The sequence below is a fragment of the Desmodus rotundus genome, chromosome 2 (genome assembly GCF_022682495.2).
Source record: "Desmodus rotundus isolate HL8 chromosome 2, HLdesRot8A.1, whole genome shotgun sequence".
Lineage (NCBI taxonomy): Eukaryota > Metazoa > Chordata > Mammalia > Chiroptera > Phyllostomidae > Desmodus > Desmodus rotundus.
Genome location: NC_071388.1, coordinates 151,977,406 through 152,000,257, shown reverse-complemented (window position 1 = coordinate 152,000,257; position 22,852 = coordinate 151,977,406). Strand labels below are relative to the sequence as shown.

The 22,852-nt window shown below is 37.3% G+C and overlaps 1 protein-coding gene across 4 annotated transcripts in view; it reads left to right on the top strand.

Moving 5' to 3' along the window:
- Positions 1 to 22,852, top strand: part of FIGN (fidgetin, microtubule severing factor) — a 118,584-nt gene that overhangs the window by 2,514 nt on the left and 93,218 nt on the right. Inside the window, exon 3 of one of the 4 annotated variants that reach the window (XR_006653939.3) lies at positions 775 to 9,481. The exons of the other annotated variants lie outside the window; for them this stretch is intronic. The gene's annotated coding sequence lies outside the window, so the exon portion shown is untranslated. Of the gene's footprint in view, positions 1 to 774; positions 9,482 to 22,852 lie in introns of those variants that run through there. 4 annotated transcript variants of the gene reach the window in all.

The following is a 22,852-nucleotide window of genomic DNA, read 5'->3' as shown; positions in this document are numbered from 1 at the left end:
GGAAAGAGACTACAGGAGCCGATCCGCGACATCCACTTCTGGGTGGACTCTGGTGACTATCGAGCTAAACACACACCGCTCTTACATGATAGGAAGGATTTGATTGAATTTTGCATTTGGAACTTGTTGACTTTGAAGCGATCAATAAGAAGACTGTTTATTTTAGATGCACATAATTTGCCCTGAGAAATGTTTTAAGGAGGAGAGAGCACAGCTTTTCTTCCCCCGGAGCTGTTGGAGCGAATGGGATTGCCAGATGGGCGATTTCCCTCTGTGATGTTAAAGCTGTAATATATATTCAGAGCAGATTGGGCTGCTGCTTGTGATGAGGAGGATATTACATTTATAAATTTTAAATCGGAGCTCAGACAATGTGCTGAGAGCAGAAATTGGATGGTTTGACTGTTTACCTCATTGATACTTTAAATGTGATTTCTGAGTAATAGTAATAATAATAATAATTGCAATAATACGTACAAAACACATTGGTTTAGGTAATCAAATAATTCATGACATTTAAAAGCAGATTTGTGTGTGTAAATTGCCCCCCACCCAGGCTCTGCTTACTATTAAATAATAGTCACATAATTTATTTCCCTGAGTGCTTAAATGCCTGTTGTGCAAATGATGTTCACTCAGGAGCCTTGTTATCATACACTAGAATTTTGGGAGGAAAAGTTTATATATATGTCTATAAAGTAGACACTTGTGTATATGTATAAAGTGGCATTAATGGCTCCTATTTTGTAATTCTGTTACTCTGATTATTTTTAGATTGTGTCTCAAATGTGTGGCCTAAAGGAACCAGAGCTACAAACCTAAAAGGCTGGAAAGTGGGCGAGTGCTGACACTCTGGCAGCTCTGCTGTTGCAAATTAAAAGTGTGTTGTGGTCAGGAAATGAAAGCTACAATGTCTCTTTTGAACAAGTCGTTTATCAAGAGAAACATCTATCAGGGACTGCCTTGTCACATTGATCCTCTAAAAGTTAGGTCCGAGGTGGAAGCTGCTTTGATGTTTTTGATCCTAAATTTAATACAATGAAAAAAAGCAAGGATATTTGGACCAGAATAGATTTTTAAAAAATGTTTCCTGGAACCAAGATCTATTTATTAGTATTGTACTATGTGTGAAGTTTTTTGGACACAACAGTTGAAAGGTTGAAGGGGAAACCCCAGCCTTTATAAATGGCTGGTTGTTAAAATATGTATTTATAGTGCATTCAGCTATGGCTGGCTTCTTGGTTCACATGGACATTTTGAAAATAGATTGCATTAAAGGGAAAATTATCTTGAAAGTGTGTTTTGGAGCAATTTGCAGAGATCAGAGTTTTCCTTCATTCAAATTTTAGAGTTGCCCTCTTCCTTTCTTCCTCCATTTTAATCCTTCATTTCTATTTCCTGTCTTCATTCCATGTGTGACATATTAGCTTTTATTTGGAACGTAAGCATTTTTCTATAAAAACCATCTCCCCAAAACATGCTTGCTCACATCATGTCTATTGTTTATTAATTGTGCCTGTGGATGGTTATCAGTATAAACTACATGGACTCACAAGGCTTTCAGAACTTCAGCTTACAAATATAGGTAGGTAACCGATTAAATATGCTATATTCTTGATACTGAATATGTTGCATGTGTTATTCAAATGTTAAAAGGTATTATTAAGAAAATGACCAAGTTTAAAAAATGTGGTGTGTGTGTGTGTGTGTGTGTGTGTGTGTGTTATCAGCTTTTTAAAAGCTGATAAAAGCAGCCTGCTTCGTTTTGGAAGGCAGAGACAGGAGAGAAGTGTTTCTTCTCTGAAACAGAGTTTTTGGATACTTGTCTTACACTGTTGGTGGCTACTTGCTAGTGCATAAGGGTGTCTCCACAACTAGGCTGATAGAGCACAAGGAGTGTGGGGGGAGTTTTGGGAAGTGTAATACTTGCTAATTAATCATGTCTGAAATGAAAGAATCATAGCGGGGTAATAAAGGCTCATTGTTGTTTTCCTGGAAGAGGCTAAGACTTCTGTTTGGGAGCTGTGTGAGTTGACTTGCTTTTCTCTTTTCTTAAAAAGACAGTTTATAGGGTCTCTTTGGATTTATTTCAGGAACCATCTTTTTTTATTTTTTTGAAAACAGAATAGTTTTCTTTCTCCTGGCTGTACCAAATCAGTGAGATTCTTAAAATTGTCTCTGATATCTTCTGAGTGAAAACGTAGAGTGTTTTTCTTTAGTTATACCAAAGACTCCAGCTGCTAAGTTTCCAGTACCATTTTTTCCATAAATAGAAAATCTTTTTTTTTTTCTGCTTTTGTTCATGTTAGGCAGGAATTTTGAAAATCTTTTTGTAGGCAAGGTACTTATGACAGACATAGAGGAGAGCAGAAATTTCATTAATTACTTTTAGATAGCACAAGAGTATGGCCAGAGGGGAGAAAAAAGTAGTATTTCCAAGAATCTGTAGAGAAAATCATTAGAAAACTTGAGATTTCTAAGATAGTTTAAAATATTAGCTACCTGAGAAGATAAATTAATAATATCATTATAGGTAAATTATTTCTTTTTACATTGAATTTTGGACTGTTACCTTTTAGAATTTAGTATTTTATTGTCTTTTTAATTTAATCTTTATTTTTTTCTATGTAGTCCCCTTCTACCCCCTCTCCCCAGCTATCACCACACTATTGCCCATGTCCATGAGTCCCTTTTTACTCAATCCCTCCACCCCCTCACCACCCCCTTCAACTGTCATCCTGCTCTCCATCTATGAGACATCCCAAAAGTTTATAGTGTCTGCAACATTTTTCAAAATTTTACCGTAAGGTGAAGAAGGCTACGCTAATGATTCCCTATTTTTGTCTGTTTAGATGCCTTGAATGATTGCCTCATTAAGTAATCAGTTTCATTGGTCCCAAACCAGCAGAATTGCTACGTGTATTTGAAACAATTGCAGGCTCTTATGTTTTGTATTTTCTAGTTTGTTTCTAGAACCTGGTTTAATGGAAATGTTTGCTGTTTTGCCATTGATCAACATGTTTTTGACTACAGATGTCATGTACTACTTTTATAAAGTGCCACATTTATTGTTGTAGGGCTAATAAATTTAATTATGAGGAATTTAAATTGATTTATGAATTTTTGATTGGGAAAAATTGTTCTGCAGACATTTGTGTGAAATAATGACGAATGCTACTGATCAATAAGACTTGATTAATCAGCATATATGCCTTTATATCTTGAGTCATTGATAAACCACAATAAATGGAACAGTAAACAATGCACAATTTGTTTTCAATGAAAAAAATTAATATAATTGTCACTTTCTTTGGGGATATACAAAAGGTAATATTTTATGAAAATCAATTCAACTTAGAAGATATTTTTAGGGACTACCTGGAAGACTGCAGACCCAAAAATTATTCCACCTTTCAATTATCTTATCTCTCCCTCCCTATCTCACACCTGCAGATTCTAGCTAAAGTTTTTGTCTGTTAAAAATGAGAGACTTTTTTGTTTCAAAGACTGAAAACAAATTCCTGTTTATCAAGTACTTTTCATGGCTGGATTTTATAATTTTATTCCTTTTTTCTCTAAACTTGCCTCTTTATTAACTTTTCATTTAGCCCATGGCAGAAATCGCAAGCGTAGGTGCTCTGGCATGATTGTTGATTAGTGACCCTTTCGATGTTTCTGATGGTGTCATTCCGATGGCGACTGTACTTGAGGGATGCTTGCTACAAGAAATGCAGACAGTGGGAATAAGGGGTAGGCAAGGGTGGGGTAAGAGTAAATCGAACCGATGAGTTGGAAACAGATGAAGAGCAGGTGGGTATGCTGAGTTTCCTTGGGGCAGCAGCACAGATGCCTGCTCAGGGAGCTCTGCCTCAGCACGGCACATGCGTGCGGTACCTGTTGAGGGTAGCTGTAGCTGAGGGGATGAGGCGGCACCAAGGATAGGTGGTCAGAAACCCTGGAAACGTGAGATATCGTATGGCACTTTCTGTTAATAATATTTACATATTTTATGCAACAAATCTGCTTGTTGTCTTGTTACTTGAATATTGACACTTTGCTTAACATTGCATATGGTAGGCTGTCATTTCAGGGTCTATTAGAAGCAGTAAATTCAAAGGAGAATTTTAATCAGACATATTTATGTTCAATGTAAATATAATAGATATGTTTATGTACATTTGAGCTACCGTGATTTTCACAAAGCATAGATAGTATCACCGCCTCCAATCATTTTTAAAACTGTTACATTTTGAAAGGGGAGTGATGATTTATTATATGAAAGCCCAAAGTTAAACTTTTTTCAACACTGCAACCCAACTTAAGTATGTATGTTTTTATATTAGGAAATCTTTTTTAGAAAGTATTTTTTTATATAATCTTGGAAAATTTTCAGCTTGTTAGGATTTTGTTCCCACTTTTATATCATAGGTAGCTTTTATTAAAAGTTATTGGTGATATATAACTTAAAAAGATTTTTTTTACTACAGAGTACATTGTGTGTAGTACACATAAAATATTTTCTTTTCCCCAGTATCTTAGTGTAGAAAGCAGCCTTACTCAGATCCTTTACATACAGTTATTCTCTCCCACTTGTGGGTGTATTTCTGACAAGAGAACAGAAACCGAATTTTACTTCACCCACCGGAAAAAAAACATCTTATTTTTCCAAATTCAACTAGTGTTTGCCTTATGTCAATTGGATACTTTTTAAGCAACTAAAAATTGATTAAATGCCTTATACATATGACAGTCAACTCATCTACTTGCATGCTTTGTTTCATGAGGAAATATTATTTGTGGAAACAATAACATTCAAAATAAAAATTTAAAAGTAGTGTAATGTAAAGCCATTGATTTCTAGATATTGCTGTAAACTTTTTGCTGTTCTTTTTTTTACTGTCAACACAGATTGTCACTCTCACCTAGAACTGGCTGTGCAATTCTTGTGCTCGGTGCAAAGTTAAAATGTGGGGCGCCTTGTTCAAACAGTATTAAGAATTTGAGACAGCATCAGTGGAGCATGAAACCAAGCGCAGGGCCCTTCTGTGTGGGGGACCCTGTGGGCCTGCACAGGACTCGGGGCAGTGGAGCTAGCCCTGCCTTCACGACCCACAAACTTCTGTCCAGGGCCTGCTTTATGGAAGTCCCTGGGTTCCCTACGCAGAGGCAGACTATTCTGTAGTGATTCCATGGGCCTCTGCCTAAAGAGATACTAAAGGTTGTCGGGAAGGAGAATTGATGGGAAAATGGACTGTTAGGTGTCTTCTGCTTTCTATAGACATGAAGTGGTGACTTCAATTTATTTTCCTTTATCTCATAATGCCTTTTGTTTGATACGGGCTTCCATATATCACATGAATTTTGCAAATATTCTTCAAAGAAATTCTGTATCTTGTCGTTGTTTGCACACAGGTATTACTTAGGTATGTATTCCTCAGGGGCAGGATGGTTGGGAAGGGGGGAGCATTTCAGTAGGATTTGTAGTAAGAACCGGAGTTTCTCGGTCAGCGTGCGCCAATACTGCCACGCCTGTTTTGAAGCACAAGTAAAATAAGTATTTTTAATGTGGAATCCTAAATTATCTAAAATCAGAAAATCTTGACTCTTAAGAAAGAAAACACGACTCTGAGTGCTAGTGAGGGGCAGGGGCAAACATAAAAATCAGTATCTTGTTATAACAGGAGCAGCAGTGTAGTTCCACAAACGTGGTGACAGGTGTGGTACAGACGAAGAGTAGCACCTCTTTTCACATAACTGTAATATAACTTCGCAGCATGTCATATTCAAATTGTGAACTTGGTTTCTGACCTTGGATGGGAATGACCCTGGTGCCCCTGAGCCATGCAGTCACCCTCTGTGACTTCTTTCCCCTTTGCTGTGAACGTTCTGTGTTGATGGATGGACAAAACGATTATGTTGTTGCTTCCCAAGATACTTCTCAATGGGATCAAGCTTCATATTGAGATACCTAAAACTAAGTTTTGAAGTCAAACAGCTTTTTCGAATCAAAACTGAGATACGATGGAATGTCCAGCAAGTAATGGATCTGAGTGCACTTGAAGTTGCACCATTTATTTTCAAAAGATATTTCTCACATCAGATGACTCCGCCAGGAAGGGAAATATCAAAGACCTCAGAAAAGCAACTGTCCATTTATGTAATCCAAGACTGGGGTGCGGATGGGGGGCTTTAAAGATATTTCTGAAGAAGAAAAAATGGAACTTATTTTGAATGACTTGTTAGACTTCATGAAGAAAAATACTATATATGAGACCTCCTAAGAAGAAAAAATTCTTTGCCCTTTGTGAGAACAAGGCATTGCACTCTCAGCTGATATGTACTTTAATGAAAGAAAGCTTGGAAATAAATATTATACTGGTATCCCATTTAATTATAAATTCACCCCACTGTTTAGGAGCCATTTGCATTAAAGACATTGTAAACTTGAAATATTTTAATAAGTAGTTAACCACAATACAATTTTTATGTGAGTCTTCTTTTTAAAAAATGTGTTGATTTTTAGAGAGAGAGAAACATCAATTCATTGTTCCACTTATTTATGAATTCATTGGTTGATTCGTGTATATGCCCAGACTGGGGATTGAACCAGCAACCTGGGCGTATCAGGACAATGTAGTAACAAACTGAGTACCCAACCAGGGCCACAATACATAGTTTTTAATGGTTTTATGTTGTATAACCTATCTACAAATTCTTTAATATAATTCAAATTGGGATCCTTCTACTTCCACCTTCTGTGCTTTAGTATGTTGTATTTTCATGGTAAGTGTTTGGCTTTAAAAAGGATTAAACCTGTGATCTGGGTAAATATGTGGCAATATAGTGCATTGGTGTGCCCAAAATAGCTGTTTTGTTTCTTTCCTATTCACTTCTTCTCCCTTTCCATTTCAAATTGAAGTTAAGAATGTGAAATTTCTCTTACATCATATACTGGAATGATGCTACATTATAAATCTTGAATTAGGTATGATTCACTGATTTTAATCTTACAAGATAATTATTCTAAGTAGTGTAAAAGGTTCCTTTTAAGATAGAAGACATTTTCATTACCACCCCCATTTTAGATCAAAGACAACTAAATAAACAGAGTATTATTACTCTTTTAGGCTTAATAAGTCAATACTTTTGAGTTTAAGTGTATAAATCAAGAAATAATATGGGTAGGGCATTCTTACTGTTTGCAAACTTTTACATGCTTTTGATAAATTTCACTGCTAGGAATTACATGGAGCTAAAGGAGTCCTTTAAATAAAAACTACAGTCTCGACGAACGACATGGAATAAGCTTGTGTGCGTGAGCGCTGATACATTTCTTTGTGAAGGTATCGATGTCAGGAGCGCTTCTGGTATTTTCTCTATGAGTAATTAGGTTAAAGGGGTTAGTTAGAAAGTGTATCCTTTCCTGGAAAATGAAAAATTACATTCAAGCAGAAGTAAAAGAGTAGAACATATTAATGAATTTAAGTACTTAAAAAGATATTTTATGAGTCATTTTTAAAGAATAATACCCAATATGTAACTTGTTAAGAATAATAGCCATTTTTTACTTTTTAAAGCACATCTGTATTAAAACTGACTTTCTGTTCATGAGTCACAAATCTGGAGTCAATTTTAGGCCCAATTTACAAAAGATGTGGGTCTAATCCCCGCCACCCACCCCCATCTTCCGTGGCATCCTAGCCAGTAGTGTTGATGCAAAGTCCTCCTTTAAAGAGATATTTTCATTACATTATTCAGGAGATTAAGCCACATTTTTAAGTGGAATACTGATGTGACCCAAATATAGTCACAGGGTCCCCAAATGGCCAGTATCCTTGTCTGACCAACAAGAAGGATAAAAAATAACACCAGCTTTGGAATTTTGTATCTCTACATGAACAATGCTTGTTCCTTCTCTGGGAAGATTTTAAATGTCCTAAGAATGTATATTTAAATGATGTGTTTCATAGTTGTAAAAAATATGGTTTATATAATTTTAGGAGTAGTAATCAACTAGTCATCAGTATGAATTTACTTATCAATGTTAAAATTGTATAGCACTAAAGAATCTTATTCAAAAATAGATGCTTAGACTGAGCTAGTGTCTTTCTAGAAAGAAAAATTCAGTATATATATGCACAATTCCTTCAGGGATTTTTTTTTTAAACAGAGGTATGAAATCTCTACCAATAACATTTAAGCAGTCAAAGTATCAGGAAAAAAATATAGTATTGAAAGTTCTTTATCATGCTTTGTTCTTTTAGTAAACTCCTCAATAAGTACATATAAGGCATTAATGCTTGTTTTATTTTTACTTTTGTCTTGTTTTAGCCTCAAACTAAAAAGATCCTAGGAGGAAACTGTTTTGTACTATCGGTTTTAAGAAATAACCAGTGAGAACAGTACAGCGTGTGGTATACGTTTGTTCATAATGATGGGCAAAAATCCCCAATTTTACCCCAATATAATTCTATCTCCTTGAAATCTACCCTACTACCCTGGAATGCCATTATTACTGAGGTATCATCTGGGAGGTGTCGCTGATATGTAATTTAATGCACATGCATATCTAAAATACATATATTTTTGTATTTATCAATCATTTCTGCCAGCCAGCTGTGCAGTTGTCCGTGTGCTTAATGCCAGGGAGGAAAGGTTTTCCTCCTACTTTGCTATTTGCAAACTCCTCAAGAACCTTGCTGCCTCATCCACCCTCCCACTGCTGGGATCCAGTCTCACCCATACCTGTGTACTGTTTTTAGGGGTTGAGTTTTTGTTTTTTAGTATTTATCTGTAGGACTGCTTATTACTTGATCATCTGGAAAATCAAATTTTACTGGAGCCACTGGAATATGATATTTCGATCAGGAGGAGGTAGTCTGCATTAATTAAGAGGGTATTGAGTTGTGTGGTGGGAGGAAAGCATAGCAAGAGTTATTGGCGTGGACAGAAGGTGAAAGCCAACTGTGGGAATGGGGAAACAGCTAAAGGAAAAAGAAATTAGGGAAGTTGATGAGGAAAGCTAAGGGTAAGGACTGTTTGCCTCTCTTTACCCTTAAATGATATTAAAATGCTAAAAACGATATTGACAACTTAAGAATATATGCCCTCCTACGTTCGTTGCAGCGTAACTTAAAATAGTCAAGATATTTGGAAGCAGCCCAAATGAGTAGATTAAAAAAATAAGAAAACAAAACTGTGGTACATTTACACAAGGGAAGACTACTTGACCATAAAAAGAAGGAAATTTTACCCTTTGTGACAGCGTGGATGGACCTGGAGAACATTATGCTGAGTGAAATAAATCAGAGAGAAAAAGCAAGTGCCATATGATTTCATGTGTATGTGGAATCTCATGAACAAAATGAACAAGCAAAGGAGAGACAGACTCACACATAAAGAGCAGGTGAACGCTGTTGAGGGGGTTTGGGGGCTGGGAGGGGGTGTGGAGAGACTGAGCAAAAAAAAAAGAGAGAGAAAAATCTCAGGGACCCAGACTGCAGTGTGGTAGTGGCTAGGGCCCGGGGCAGGAGAGTTGGGGAGGGGTGGGGGATGAGCGGAGGTGGAAGGGGACCTGACACTGCCACAGGGCAGTGTCCAGAGCGTGTGCTGTGGCATTGTGTGCCCGAGACCTGTGTGATTTTGTTAACCAGTGTCACCCCAGTAAGTTGAACAAAGGGGGAAAATAAATACATCTGAATAAAATTATATGAGAAAACTGATCATTTATTAGGGATTAGTGACTAATACATATTAAATAGCACATAGCACTATAATGCAAACAAAATATATTCCCAATTTTTTAAGTGGTAGGTTATACATCACATCTTGAATATATGGAATTTGTGATTATACCAATTAAACTAATTATTCTCCCTTCTTCCACTCATAATTTGAAAAAGTATAAAAATATACATGTCTTTAGAGATGATTCATATTTCTCAGGCTCTTTTTCTCCCTCGGCATACTCAGTTTGGTTAGACCACAAATGAAGTTACAGAACACCCTTGCAGGGTTGAGGTATACCATTTTGAAGGCTTTTGGGAAATTATAAGGAGTTCAAGTCATTAAAGTGGATAGATGTATAATTGGATTTGATTTGAGCAAAGGTAAATTTTATATATCTACTCTGTAAAAGGTAGCTTGTATCTTAACAACCAAAACAACGCAACTTGTCTAGCCCAGTCTCAGACCAGTTAAATGGCAGTTTGGGGGATGAACAGGTTCTCTCAAGCTCCCCCAGTGATTCTGATGTACATTGGGATTGAGAACTACTCTGAACTAAAAATTTATACATGAGATCTTAAACATTTTGGCTCTTTAAAATAAAGTCATTCTTCCTGGTTTGACATCATAAAGAGTACTTATCTGTTCAGAATTGAATGTACAAATGAGATGGACTAGAGATAGTTCGTTATCTGGCTAAGATTCAACAACAGTTTTTGAAGTATCTTGAGAGCATGGCCGCCCTGCTGCAGGAGTGACTCAGGAAACTGGCACTGGTGACGAAAGTAGAAGTCAGCAGTCTGTCACGTTAGTGACTTCTGGTAAGTCACTCTACCTCTCTGAGCTTCAGTTCACTTTTTTATGCAAGGCAAGTTGATCACGTGACCAGTAAGACTTTTTTCCAGTTTTATATAATTCTTGACAGTTTGGTCATGGACTAGTGAGCTTGAGTAACTTGCAATCTTGCTAGTGACCAGTGGCTGATGGAAAAGATCTTTTGTGTCTGCTTTAAAAATTCCAGAATTTGTCTTGGTAACAATGAAGGAAGCTCAAGGATGATTTGTCACTTTGTTAAACCCTTCAGAGGGATGGTCAGCGTTGATTAAATATGCTTACTAATTGGTTCTAGGCAATGTGTCAGCAATTCTTGTATCTTGAGAGTTGATGAGTATTACTCAGCCAATGCTTTTTTCCGGTAAGTGATATAAATTGAGTGATAAGCACATGAACTTAAGTGGTAGTGGAGTTAGGAACTTCAGATCCACGTCTATCTATCTATATCTATATCTATATCTATATCTATATCTATATCTATATCTATATCTATATCATCATCTAATCCATCTACATAGATCAGTATGAAGTTGGATCTTTATCAAACTAAAAGCAATTCCACGTGTTTTCTATTGTACCCGTCGCTAGTCTTTGTTCATCTTCTCCTTCCCCGCTGGAATGCTCTTCTCCACCTGTGGACACGCTCCCACGACTCTGGTAGCTGCCTCCAGTGTCCCAGCATCTATGTCAACTTCCCTGAGCACCCCCGATCAGGATCCATTTCTTGATGTTCCCTGAGCACGTAAAAAATCTCCTTTCAATACTTTGCCATAATTTTTCTTCTACTATAGATTGCTGGGCATTTGCATCTCTCATTTATGAAATTATAAACTGTCTGAGAGCAGATCACATTGAATTCATTTTAAAAAAATTTTAATCTCCTTTTCTATACAGTGCGAGACCCATAATAGGTGTTCAGTAAATGTTTGGTGAGTTGAACTGATAAAAATTAGGAGACTTTCTTTGGTTAATATTTTTATTAATCTTAGTTTTAAGAAGTGGGAAGATGCTTTTAAAAATATTTAAGGAACAATTATATTAAAATTGCATGTTTTATTTAAAAATGAAATTTCTATATTCTCAGTAATTTAATTACCAACAGACTTTATAACCTTGAAAAATAGTTTCATGATTATGTACCTGAAAAAAAAAAGAGTTTATAGTCACTTATTCTATTTTTTGTATCTTTGGATAGGAGCATTTAGACTATTTTATGAAGACAGAACATTACAATGATATATTTGAAAAAATAAAAAACAAAAATCTATAGTCTATTTTGATTATAGATAGTAACAAATGGCTTGAAATCACTAAGTTCTCCATATTTAAATTTTTTCCTTTTTGTGTTTTCTGCCATAAACATTAGACAGTTTAGAATCATAAAATATTGGATGAGAAGTTGAAATCAACTTCCTACCAACATAGGGTTGATTGACAGTTGGTTATTTAGCTTTTGGTTGAACATAGGAAATCAGTGCCTCATAAGGCCTGCCTTTCTATTTTGTTCTTTCTCCAGTAAGTAGGTGGTGTACAGCTGTGTACCGGGCAGCACACAGAACAGATTTCCCTGGCAACGTGATGGTGCTTATAGTCATAGGATGTGAGATGCAAACTAGCTGATCTGCAGTCGATATGATAACTTCTGTTGACTCTGTAGTTTGTGAATATTTGTGGTTACATTTTAACTGGCATATTTTTGTTCTATATTTAGAGTCTGACACTATTAATTTATTTTGTACTAAATACTGGGCAGTAAACAATTTAGTTGGGGTTACACCCAATGACCCTGTCTTCTAATGGTTCAATTGCATTACCAGTTTGGTTTGTGTGCTTGTGGAAGGGTCAGTTTCTTTTTCAAACCTGTCACTAGTGTTACAACAAATAGCATTACAAAATTTTCCAAGGGAAATTCAATTTGACCAAATGTTGAAATTGTAATGAGTTAGTCAACAGTATTTTACAAGGTTTCTATGTTATATTTGTGTATTTGAACATAACGATAGATGTACCAGAGAGCAGCACTTGTTCATAAGGCTGCATGACAGATGTCAGAAGAAAAAAAAAGCTCTGTTGTCATTCTTTTAAAAACACAATTTTACTAAGGAAACTGATAGCTATTAATGAAAACTCAGTAGTTTTCTTCCAGTTTGGGCTATTCAGATTTGAAAACTTCTAGATACTATCTTACCATTTCATTTTGAAATCCAGATTGATCTCCCATTACACAGAAGAAAATATCTACTGTGCTGACAGTTGAACCTGGATTATTACAAGGATATGCCACCAAGTAGGCTACAGTGGACACGTTTTGCTTAGTTAGTTACAGGCAAACACTGTATCTTCGTCAAAGAGTTCTAGTAGTAAAGAAGGATAGTACATTGTAGGTACAATAATAAAGGTTGTGAAGCTTTACGTTAAAAGTAACAGAAGCATTTTTATAGTTTGACTACAACAATCTATTTAGTTCCTTTGTTAAATCTACTCTTCTCGTGTTTTCCTGGAAACCATTAATAAACTTCAAGCAAGTTAAACTTGTGTAAACATAAATTACAATCCATGAAGTTGGGAGTAATGACTATAAATTGTAAAACCTTGTGATGGTGACTTGCCGACAATATAACTACAACAAGGAAAGATTTAAAAGACATGGGTTTAACATTCTACCTGGCTCATGATGAGACATTTGTGCGGTATTAAGCTCAGTTGAGGGTCTGTATACAGATTCTTCCCACGTAAAATGTCAGCCATTTTTTCCTTTAGTTCTCTCAGAGAGGAAGGGGAGTGATTGCTTGGAGAGACTAGTGATGTAAGTTGGTGGCCACACAGTAGGAGTGCTGGTTAAAAGTCATTGGTCAAAGGTTTATTTTCTTGCCCCCTGTTTTATTTCCTTGCCCCTCATAAGCATAGTTGACAGCTTTCAGCAATTAAAATTCTTGTTAGGTCTAGATGTGGCAATTCTTAAAGAATAGGATGTTTATGTGTCCTCTTGGCTTAAAATCTGAAATGAAACTTCCAATTATTCAAGGTGTATTCAAGGGAATACAACTGTGTGTGTGCACTTTTTGTGTGTTTGGTAGAGCAACCCGTGAAACAGGTGACAGCGTGGGTAGCTCTTTCCTCCGGGATGGACGGGTGGCAGCTCTAATCAGATGCGGTCAAAGTGAGCCAATTTAAATTTGCTCCAGATTCTTAACTAAGCGGCCCAGGAGGTGGGCCAAGAGCTGGAACTTATTTGTTCCTTAGAGATAGGTTTGGCATAGCCTTTAGTTCGAGATCAGTAAACCTTGCTTACAAGAAGTTAGTTAAAACTAAAATTAAAAATGGATATTAAGGTATTGTTGACTCTACAGTGGCTTGAATATATTTGTCATATGTGCATGAAGAGAAATTTTTAAGTGAATTGTTTGGATTAGAATAAAAAAGTAATCACAAATATTAGCCACTGAAAATTTGCTTTTCTGATAAGGTGGTTTTCTTGGAGTGAGCGGCCCTGCCTCCTTTTAGCGCTCAGTCTTTGTCCAAGAGTCAGTTCAGTCATGCACACGTCCTTGAGAGAATGGGGCATCTTTCACAACATTTTGTACAAGTGAAATCAGATACTAGTTTTTATTGCAGAACCAAGCTTACAAATGTTTCTCTTTAAAGACATTTTTTAATAGAAACAGTAAGGTATAAATCATTTAAGCAATTACCTGGACATTGTGGAAATGGGGCTCGGCTTGTTCTGTAGCCCCAGATGTTTCCAGATTCCAGTAATAACCTGGTCCAGATATTTACAGCTTAATTTTCTGTGCATGTGTACTTGTCCTCAAATGGCTCCTATTTCCCATTTTCTGCTGGACGACTGGGCCACTTAGAGGTAAAGAAAGTGATTTCAGCTTGGGTGATGACAAACATTAATGGTTATAATAAGTTGCTCCTAGAAACTTTGATCACTTAAAAATATATGTAGTGGCTAAACCCAAGAGGATGTTATACTAAGAAATAAAATAAATTATTCAAATGGCATTTTCCTTTATGGATGGGGATGGGGAGACCAACCTCCCTCATCCCTCAAAATTATATTTAGAGATAAAAGTGATTTTTAAATGTATCTTCTGGCACTGGTTGGGTTATCATGCAGGCTGCTAGTTTTCTTCGCCTCACTACTCCGGTTTTTCTTGTTCTTACTAGAAACTAAACAAATGGAAAATAATGATTGGTAACCATCTGCTGTGCAGAAATTTCACATATAGCAGTTAACTCTATTTTATAAAACAAGACCAAATGAGTGAATTATACTGTTGCCAGTAAATAGCAACATGCAGTAGAGCTGCCTTTGGACAAAGCAGGAGCATAGGGAGCCAGCATTTCATTATGGGAAGTCAGTTTGCTGGGCTGTGGGGCTGAATGTGCCCAGGCATTTATGTGGGTGATAGTGCATGTGTCTGTCCTGCGTGTGTGAAGAGAATGGCTGTGTCCTCCCTCCCTGCTCCTTGTGACTCTCTTCTTGCCCCCAGAATTCCAGTCTAGTAGATCAGAGTAATATAGATTCAAATAAACCAATCACGTCATCTTATATCCATTTATTTGCTTAAAAAATAAAGTCAAAATCCACAGTCACGCAGAATGAAGACGTGTAAAAGTATGTAAGCTTCGGATAAGAATCATGATTTCCTAAGTATTACAATGACCGGTGGCTGGCCAGTGCCGCTCTAAGTCCTTCTCTTACATCATCCTCTGCCTAAAGCATACCCTCACTGGAAGTCAGATTGAGTATATGTCTAAAAGATATTGACAGGCGATGATTATTCATGGAGTTGATATTGAAGTATGGGTGCTGTATGGAGGGCAGACATAATGGAATAGACAGAAGGAAGTGGTTACAAAGAATGTATTCAAACAGACCAGGTAAGGCCTGATTTTATAGTTGTCCATATAATCAATCACTCTCTCGCTGTCTCTCGATCTGTTTACTATATCAATATACCGAGATACTTAAAACATACATATTCTAACTTTCACTTATTTGATACTGGGATTTTGCCGTACAGCAGGAGAAGTTGTTTAAAATGGGCAGTATATTGAGTTCAAAGGACCCATACAGTTCATAAATTCTCTGGTGTCTACTGGATTTTTCATCAGGGAGACTTCCAATAAAAATGATCTATTTTAGAAATAATATTGTTTAGTAGGTTGAAATGTGGTGTAATAAAATTAGACCTTCAGTCTTCTAAAGTTACTACTTAGATGGCACCCTTGGGATGGTAAAATGGCTGTATAAGCAGATGAATCAGACAGTTCCACTGATGGGTACATTTGTCAGTCTCTGTTACAGATATAATATATTCTTATATCTGTAATCCTGACACTGTTACATCCAAATGAAATCAACATGAGGTTGTCATCTTTAAGCAAATATGTTAAGTGTTGTCTTTTGTGCTTTAGATTTGAAAGAAAGGGGCCCAAGGGAGGCAGCATCATGCAAATGGAACAAATCCCATTTCTTCTGAGCTGTGCTGTTTTCCCCTCCATGGCAGCTGGCTGTGTTATCTTTGTGTGTTTCTCTGAGTGCTGACAATTCTTTCAGTGATCTAAGTTAGGGCACATTAGAAAGTGGAAGCAGCTGTCTGTCGCTATACTGAGAGACGTGTTTGCTCTACTGCAAAGATGAAGGACCATGAATCCTTGACACACTCCCCTCCTCCCCCCGTACTTTCCAACATGATCAACATTCAGACGCACAGATTGTCTGCTTGGACAGTTTTTTGTTCTGACTGACAGCATCTGGCATAGACAAATTTAAAAATACATAGCATGCCATGCTTGGAATTGGAACATCCCTTCTTTATTAATCTTCTCATTTAAACCATTCATTTACATTTCAAGAAAGGTTACAGCTTGATATGGTTGAAACGTTGATTTTTAAATGAATAACCTTCTAATGAAATGTCTTGAATGAGTACCAAGCAGCTACTGTTCATTAAAAATTACACCCGATTAACATGGCCTTGAAAGCCTGAGAGGAACAGCATTTCTTATTGTTTTAATCCACAGTGCAATCCAGTGTTTACCTTTCTGCCACAAAGCGAATAGAAACGATGCCTGTACTGGCAACACTCCTGATATTGAACACAACTATGATATCACCCTTAAGCCGGCAAAACACTTGGCCTTGTTTAATCAGCTTTCTTTCCCTTGGAAAACCCCCAGAGGTGTTAAAAAAAATTAAACATCACCAAAATATGCCTCTTTCAAATCCTCCCTTTCTCCATGTCTCACCCTTCCCCCACCCCAAAATACTATGTCTGTAGGTCCAAAGAGGGGGGGGAAGAGCTGATACGTGTTTCAGATGGAAAAGTGGTAGAAAACGCTTTTAGATTAAACATTCCCTCTGACCCTAGGGTGGTGGATATACATTTATTTGTCTGCATTACTTTAGTAATAAAACATAACAGTGCAAAAATTGCTCTCTTTCTCTGCCTCACGTCACCCTGTGCACACTCACATTTCTTATCCATTTTCGATTCCACAGCCAACCTTAGCAACATGCTTGTCTAGCATTTATGTAAAAATAATATGAAAATGGGCCATATCAGTCTGTCTGTGGACTTTGAGTCCAGAGGTCGGGGTGGAATGGGGGAAGGAGAATCCCCCTTTTATCATGCATTTTAGACTTTTCATACCACTGCAGATTTCAGCTGTAACTACTCAGCTGCAAGTGTGGCTACAACAGTTCCAAGGGGCGTGCAGGGAGGGGTGCTGCCGGGTTGTCATATTTTTAAAAAGCAGTGTTCAAGTGCTGGGTAGTAAATATGTGAAGCGAGCTTGCTGGTTAACCTGGAAAAATTGGCTTCCGAGAGAAGTTCAATTAACAGTTGTAGGCAGAAGAGGTGATGTCTTTCTTCAGCACGTGCAAGAGGTCATTTGCTTTAGGATAAATTTTGACGAATTTCACAGAGAAATAGATGCTGAAATAAAAAGGAAAACAGATTACAGCTTCATATCAAAGGCACTTTTACATGCTTGAATATGAAAGGAGAAAATGACATATTTTTATTCCAGGGATTATGTACTTTAAATTTTGCTGATTTGTATGTTGTGAACTTGTTTCATTTAAACTGTTCGTTTAAACAAAATAAACCCTGAAAATTAACATTGTCCTTGAATCTGAAATTAGTTTATCCCTTTACCCCTTGACCCAGATTTAGGTTCTGGAAATTCAGGGTAGATACTGGTTGTTGTTTTCATTTCTTTTCTTTCTTTCTTTCTTTCTTTTTTTTTCAAGAAGCTAATGGCAGGGAATCAAATCCAGATAGATCTAGTTCCAGCATTTTGATTGCCAGTAAATGTTTTATAATCAACATTTTAAATATAAATTGCTTCAGTTGTTATTTTCCATTTTGATTTTTCTTTTTAACAACCAGGTTTTAAAGGTAGTGCCAATGTGCATCTGTAAGCAAACTGGGAAGGGGTTAGAGTACACTCTTCCCTCGTGTAGAAAGCCAGGTTTAGCAGTAATGCTTTTAATCTGGACTTGTAGAGGATTCTGGAGCATCCATAGATCTGCTCTAGTAATTACCATACCCCAAGTGGCACAGAAAGAGACATTTGCCTAAAAACTTGATGTCTTCATTACGCTGTTTACATTTTAATTAGAAACATGAAAATTACTGATTCATACAGACAACTATAGTTTAAGTGGTTTCGTTCACCATCCAATAAATCATTAAAAAAACACACCAACCCACAGTTGGCATAAATAGTTTACTAGGAATCATTCATGGGAATAATGTGTTGGCACTCTAAGCTGCTTAAAATATGTTTTTATTTTACCAGAGGTAGAATTTGCATATAAATTAGAGAATGGCATTTTAAGTTGACAGTCATTTATGCTGAGTACCACCCACATGGATATACATATATGGGTGTGTGTGTGTACTTCTGGGAGTTTATGGGGTTTTGCAGTATTGTGAATGTGGGTATTTACCATGCCTAGGCTATCTGTTTTTAAAATGCATGTCCCTTTTTAAAGTCCATTCAAAAATGTTGTGGGTGTTCTAAACATGCATATCCAGAAACACATCTTTTTTTCTGTTGGGCAGTATCAGCTTGCAGAAGGAAAAATGCTTGTTTCTTGGATGCACACGACTCAGAAGGAGCTGCGGTGGAACGTGTCCATTCATTCCTTCCTACTCTCCCTGCAGTTCTCCCCTAACTTTTGCATGTGCCTGTCAATGCTGCTGCCCCAAAACCACTCGCACTCAGAGCTGCTGGACTGAATGAAGCAAGGTGGCTGTCAGAGTCCATTCCTGAGTCAGCATCACGTCCATTGCCTGAGTCTTAGGACAGTCACTCATCCAGTTCTCCCTCCCGCAGGGGACAAGCGTCCTCCTCATCATCGAGGAGGAATGACCCTTCTGTCTGGCATGCTCAAAATCCTGGATCTCCCCACTCCGGTGTGTGAGTTCAAATCCCCCCTCCTGGAGACAGGGCTGAGACTCCAACTAATGACTCCGAGATGCAGAGGGTCAGCGCACTGGTGAGCTGGAGGACTGAGGCATTGTGCAAGCTGAGTTCTACATTTTTCCCATAACTGGAGATTCCTCTTCATCCCCTCCTTTCCTCCCAAACCTTTATTATAGATCAGTACGATGCAAAAATGAACCAGGAATAGCCACAGCCATTAAAAGCCATTTTTTCTTTTTGTTATCTTTGTTGGGAAGTTATTGGCCATGGCAGAGGGAGGCTCTGTATTTATCTTTTGGTTTTAGGTTGAAGCGAGCATACAGTGAACGAACATCGACATGATCTCCCTGTAACATCCACAGTTTAGGCTCACATTTATTTTGCATTTTAGGCCTGTGGGCTGTAGGGAAAAATGAATTTTAAAACTATTACTTAGGAGAAGAGGTTACACAGGCGTTGTACTTGAAATACCGTAGCAGTCATTGTTTTAAACTTTCAAACTGATTGTTATTGCATTGACAGTCTCTAACTGCATGATGTGATTTCTGGGAATTCAGGGTAGTAAGATGAATTCTCATGAGGTTGCTTCAGGTGATAAATTTTGTGCTTCATCTGGTTTGTCTTTTTTAAAGTTCTAGGCAATTGACAAACTTTTAAGATGCTAATTACATATTTTTTGTTGTCCACAAAATTTAAGATTTTAATAAAAAGTCATTCAGATCATTTTCATGGAAATTGGGGGTAATTGGTCTAGGTCATTGGACCAGGACTTTTAAAAACAGTTGTTAGTGCTTTGCATTTACCAGTCAGAGTTCCTGAGAACATTGCATAGGGTAAGTGAATTCATGGGCATTTGGTCATTGCTTTGCTGTGCGTTGCCTCTTTTTTATGGGGGTGGGAGCGGGCAGGGCACTTACTAGGGGTCTGTGCTTCCTAGATGTGATTAGATACAATAGTCGGCAGCTGTAAGGACAGAAACATGCTGCTTACTTGTACACACGGCAACATTCTAATAGTTCTGTGCTGTCTGGTAAATCCTGTCTGCTTTATGCAGTGTGGCCCGAAACAGTTGTGTGGTCAGGGAATGCTGGCTGCCGGCCAGCCATTGACTGTGAAATCCTGGGTACCTGAGAGCTTATCAGTTCTTTTGCTTTGTAAAAGAAAAAAGTGATGAAAATGTTGGTAAACTGCCATGAAGGTTTAAGGCTGCTGGAACAAGGAGCCATGTAATCAGATTGGAAAATGGAGCTTGAGATTCTCTGCATGGAGAGCAGCCGTCTGTGGACCCCGTGAGCCGCTGTGCAAGTGCCCAGGCTGACCACTTTGTTAGCAAATCAGCTTGTTTGCTGCAGCAGCGGGGTGGAAAAGACCAGAGCTTGTGATGGTATGTAACGGAGGGAGAGCTCTTGCATGGCACAATCTAATCAGCTTGCAATTAGCTCAGGCTCTACAGTCACCTTCTTAATTTTCTTCTTCCCCCCTCTTTGTGTTAATACTGTGCACTTTAAACAATTAAGTAAAGGAAGTAATCCTTCAAGCAAATCAAAGCCATCCTTTAATTTTATCACCCTGCTGAAAAAGTATCAGGTGGTCCACTGGTCTTCATCAGATGCTGGAAATTCTCCGGCTCACTGTAGCATAGAGAGGGGCTTTAACCAACTGATTTTTAAAGATATCTTTCAAATATCTTGGCAAAGGCGGGGGGGAGGCAGAAAATGATACATCATTTAAACTAGCATTGACGTTTAAATTAATGTGAAAGGAGATTACAAATGCCTTTTAGTTTCTATACAGTAGTGAATCTATTTTATATTTTTAATAACCAGAGGCAGGCTCTGTGTGTGTGCGTGTGTGTGTGATAGAGATCTGTGTGTATATATCGCATATATAAAATTCTTTATGCTGCTGTTTATTTAGGCATTTCTGTAGAGCACCTTTCTGAAGGCTGTGATGACATAGCCACTTGTACTGATAATTCCACTACTTCACCTTTCGTGAACTTGATTCACCAAGGTTTAAAAGAACAAGGATATCATTGCTGATCAGATGTGTTACTTGTTAATCCTTTAAAATAAAATTCAGATCGTGTGGGAGAGGTGAGAAGAGCAAAGCATAGGTTTGCAAAATCGGTGTAATAGTTTTACATTTTATTTAATTCAAGGACAGTGACTTCTGAAATACTACTTAAAAATGATACCTATTTATCTCAATAAAATAAATAAATCCTCTACTAATATTGCTTAACCTACCTTTTTTTCAATTTTCCTTTCAGAAGCCGGCTAAATATTTGCTAAAATACTATCCATGTGAATGAATCTTTGACTAGATTTTTTTTTTAGGGATTTGTCGTGAGGTAGAAAAGGGGCATTATTTTGTGAATTTGTTTACTTTAGACAGCAGCACAGAGAGATGATTCGCTTTTAATGATTGTTCAGACATTAGAGTATTTTATGTAATTTTGCTCCAAAATAGTTTCTTTCTATGGGTCATGTTACTAAAAAATGAACGTAGTCATAATGTGTTATTGATATTTGATTACCTCAGTACCGTATTTGAATGCTTTCCACTTAGTCAACATAAGAACGTATTTGCCGTTATTAAATGACACAAAACCACTAATAAACTCTTAGTCTTATTTTTGCCTTCAGAAAAAAAATCTCTCAGATAACCAGTCATTTGGAGTCCTTTTTTTAAAATTTGACTAACGGTTCAAAAAGTTTACCTGTTCATGTATTAATGCTGTGTGAAGGACAGAGCATGGCTATCCTTATTTGCTTACATGCCTTTTGTATTTGGGGAAATGAATTTAATCTGATAGAAAATGAGAATGGTTACTATAAAGTACATGTAAAATTAAGCAAGCTTCTAAGTTTGCCTTGGGGTTTTGCTGGTGTTGCATCGCTGTGTCTTTGTGTGTTACGAACTTTATTTGGTTTTCAGTTTTTAGAAAATATTAAAAGATACATACATCACCTACAAACATCTATGCTGCAGAGATTCACTTTATATTCTTTTAGAGGACAAACTCCATTAGATATGCACTTACTGTACATTGGATTGTAAATCTTACAATTTAATGGTAATTCAATGAGCAGTTATTGCTTCAGTGGCCTTTTTTCTTTCTTTTTTGTCCCATCTCACTTGTGAAATAGGGTTACCCTTTACAAGTGTCACATCCATACATTCATCTTTTGTACTTTGTAGTTGTTCTTGGTGCATCATTCTTAAGTTAAAAAAATGCAAAGTTATGGAGGAACCATGTGGTGGATGGTGGGGAGAGAGAGAGGGAGTGTGTGTGTGTGTGTGTGTGTGTGTGTGTGTGCAGGGGATGATGTCTTTCGAGGGAGGGGTTTCATGCTTCTGCCAGAGAGAGACAGAGACCCGGAAAGATACAGGAACCCCAGCAACAGAACAACTAGGAGCTTTTGCATCAGTCCAGTCTCTGTTTCTAAATATGCCTTTCCTCTAACCTCGTTCTCAATCTAATGTCGAGTTTTCCATAACAGATTGCATTCTGCACTTGAATTCCTGGAAGTAGAAATCGTGTCTGATTGGTACAAGTCTCTCTGCCTTGCTTACACTGTTAATATTCTTATCCTTTTTGGACATTGAAATACTTTTTTGTAGAAACAATATACACATTCATAAAGAAATTATAAAAGGATTCTCCTTTTGAAGATAATGAGTTCTTTTCAGGAACTGCAGGTTACACGGCACACAAATGAGCTCTAAGTGGGGGGATTTAAAGTCCTGCTACAGCATTTAATTTCTTGAGGAAAGGAGTTCAGTTCAAGGTTAGCCTGTTATTGTGGCACTGGCAACTACTTCTCGCATCCCCGTTCTT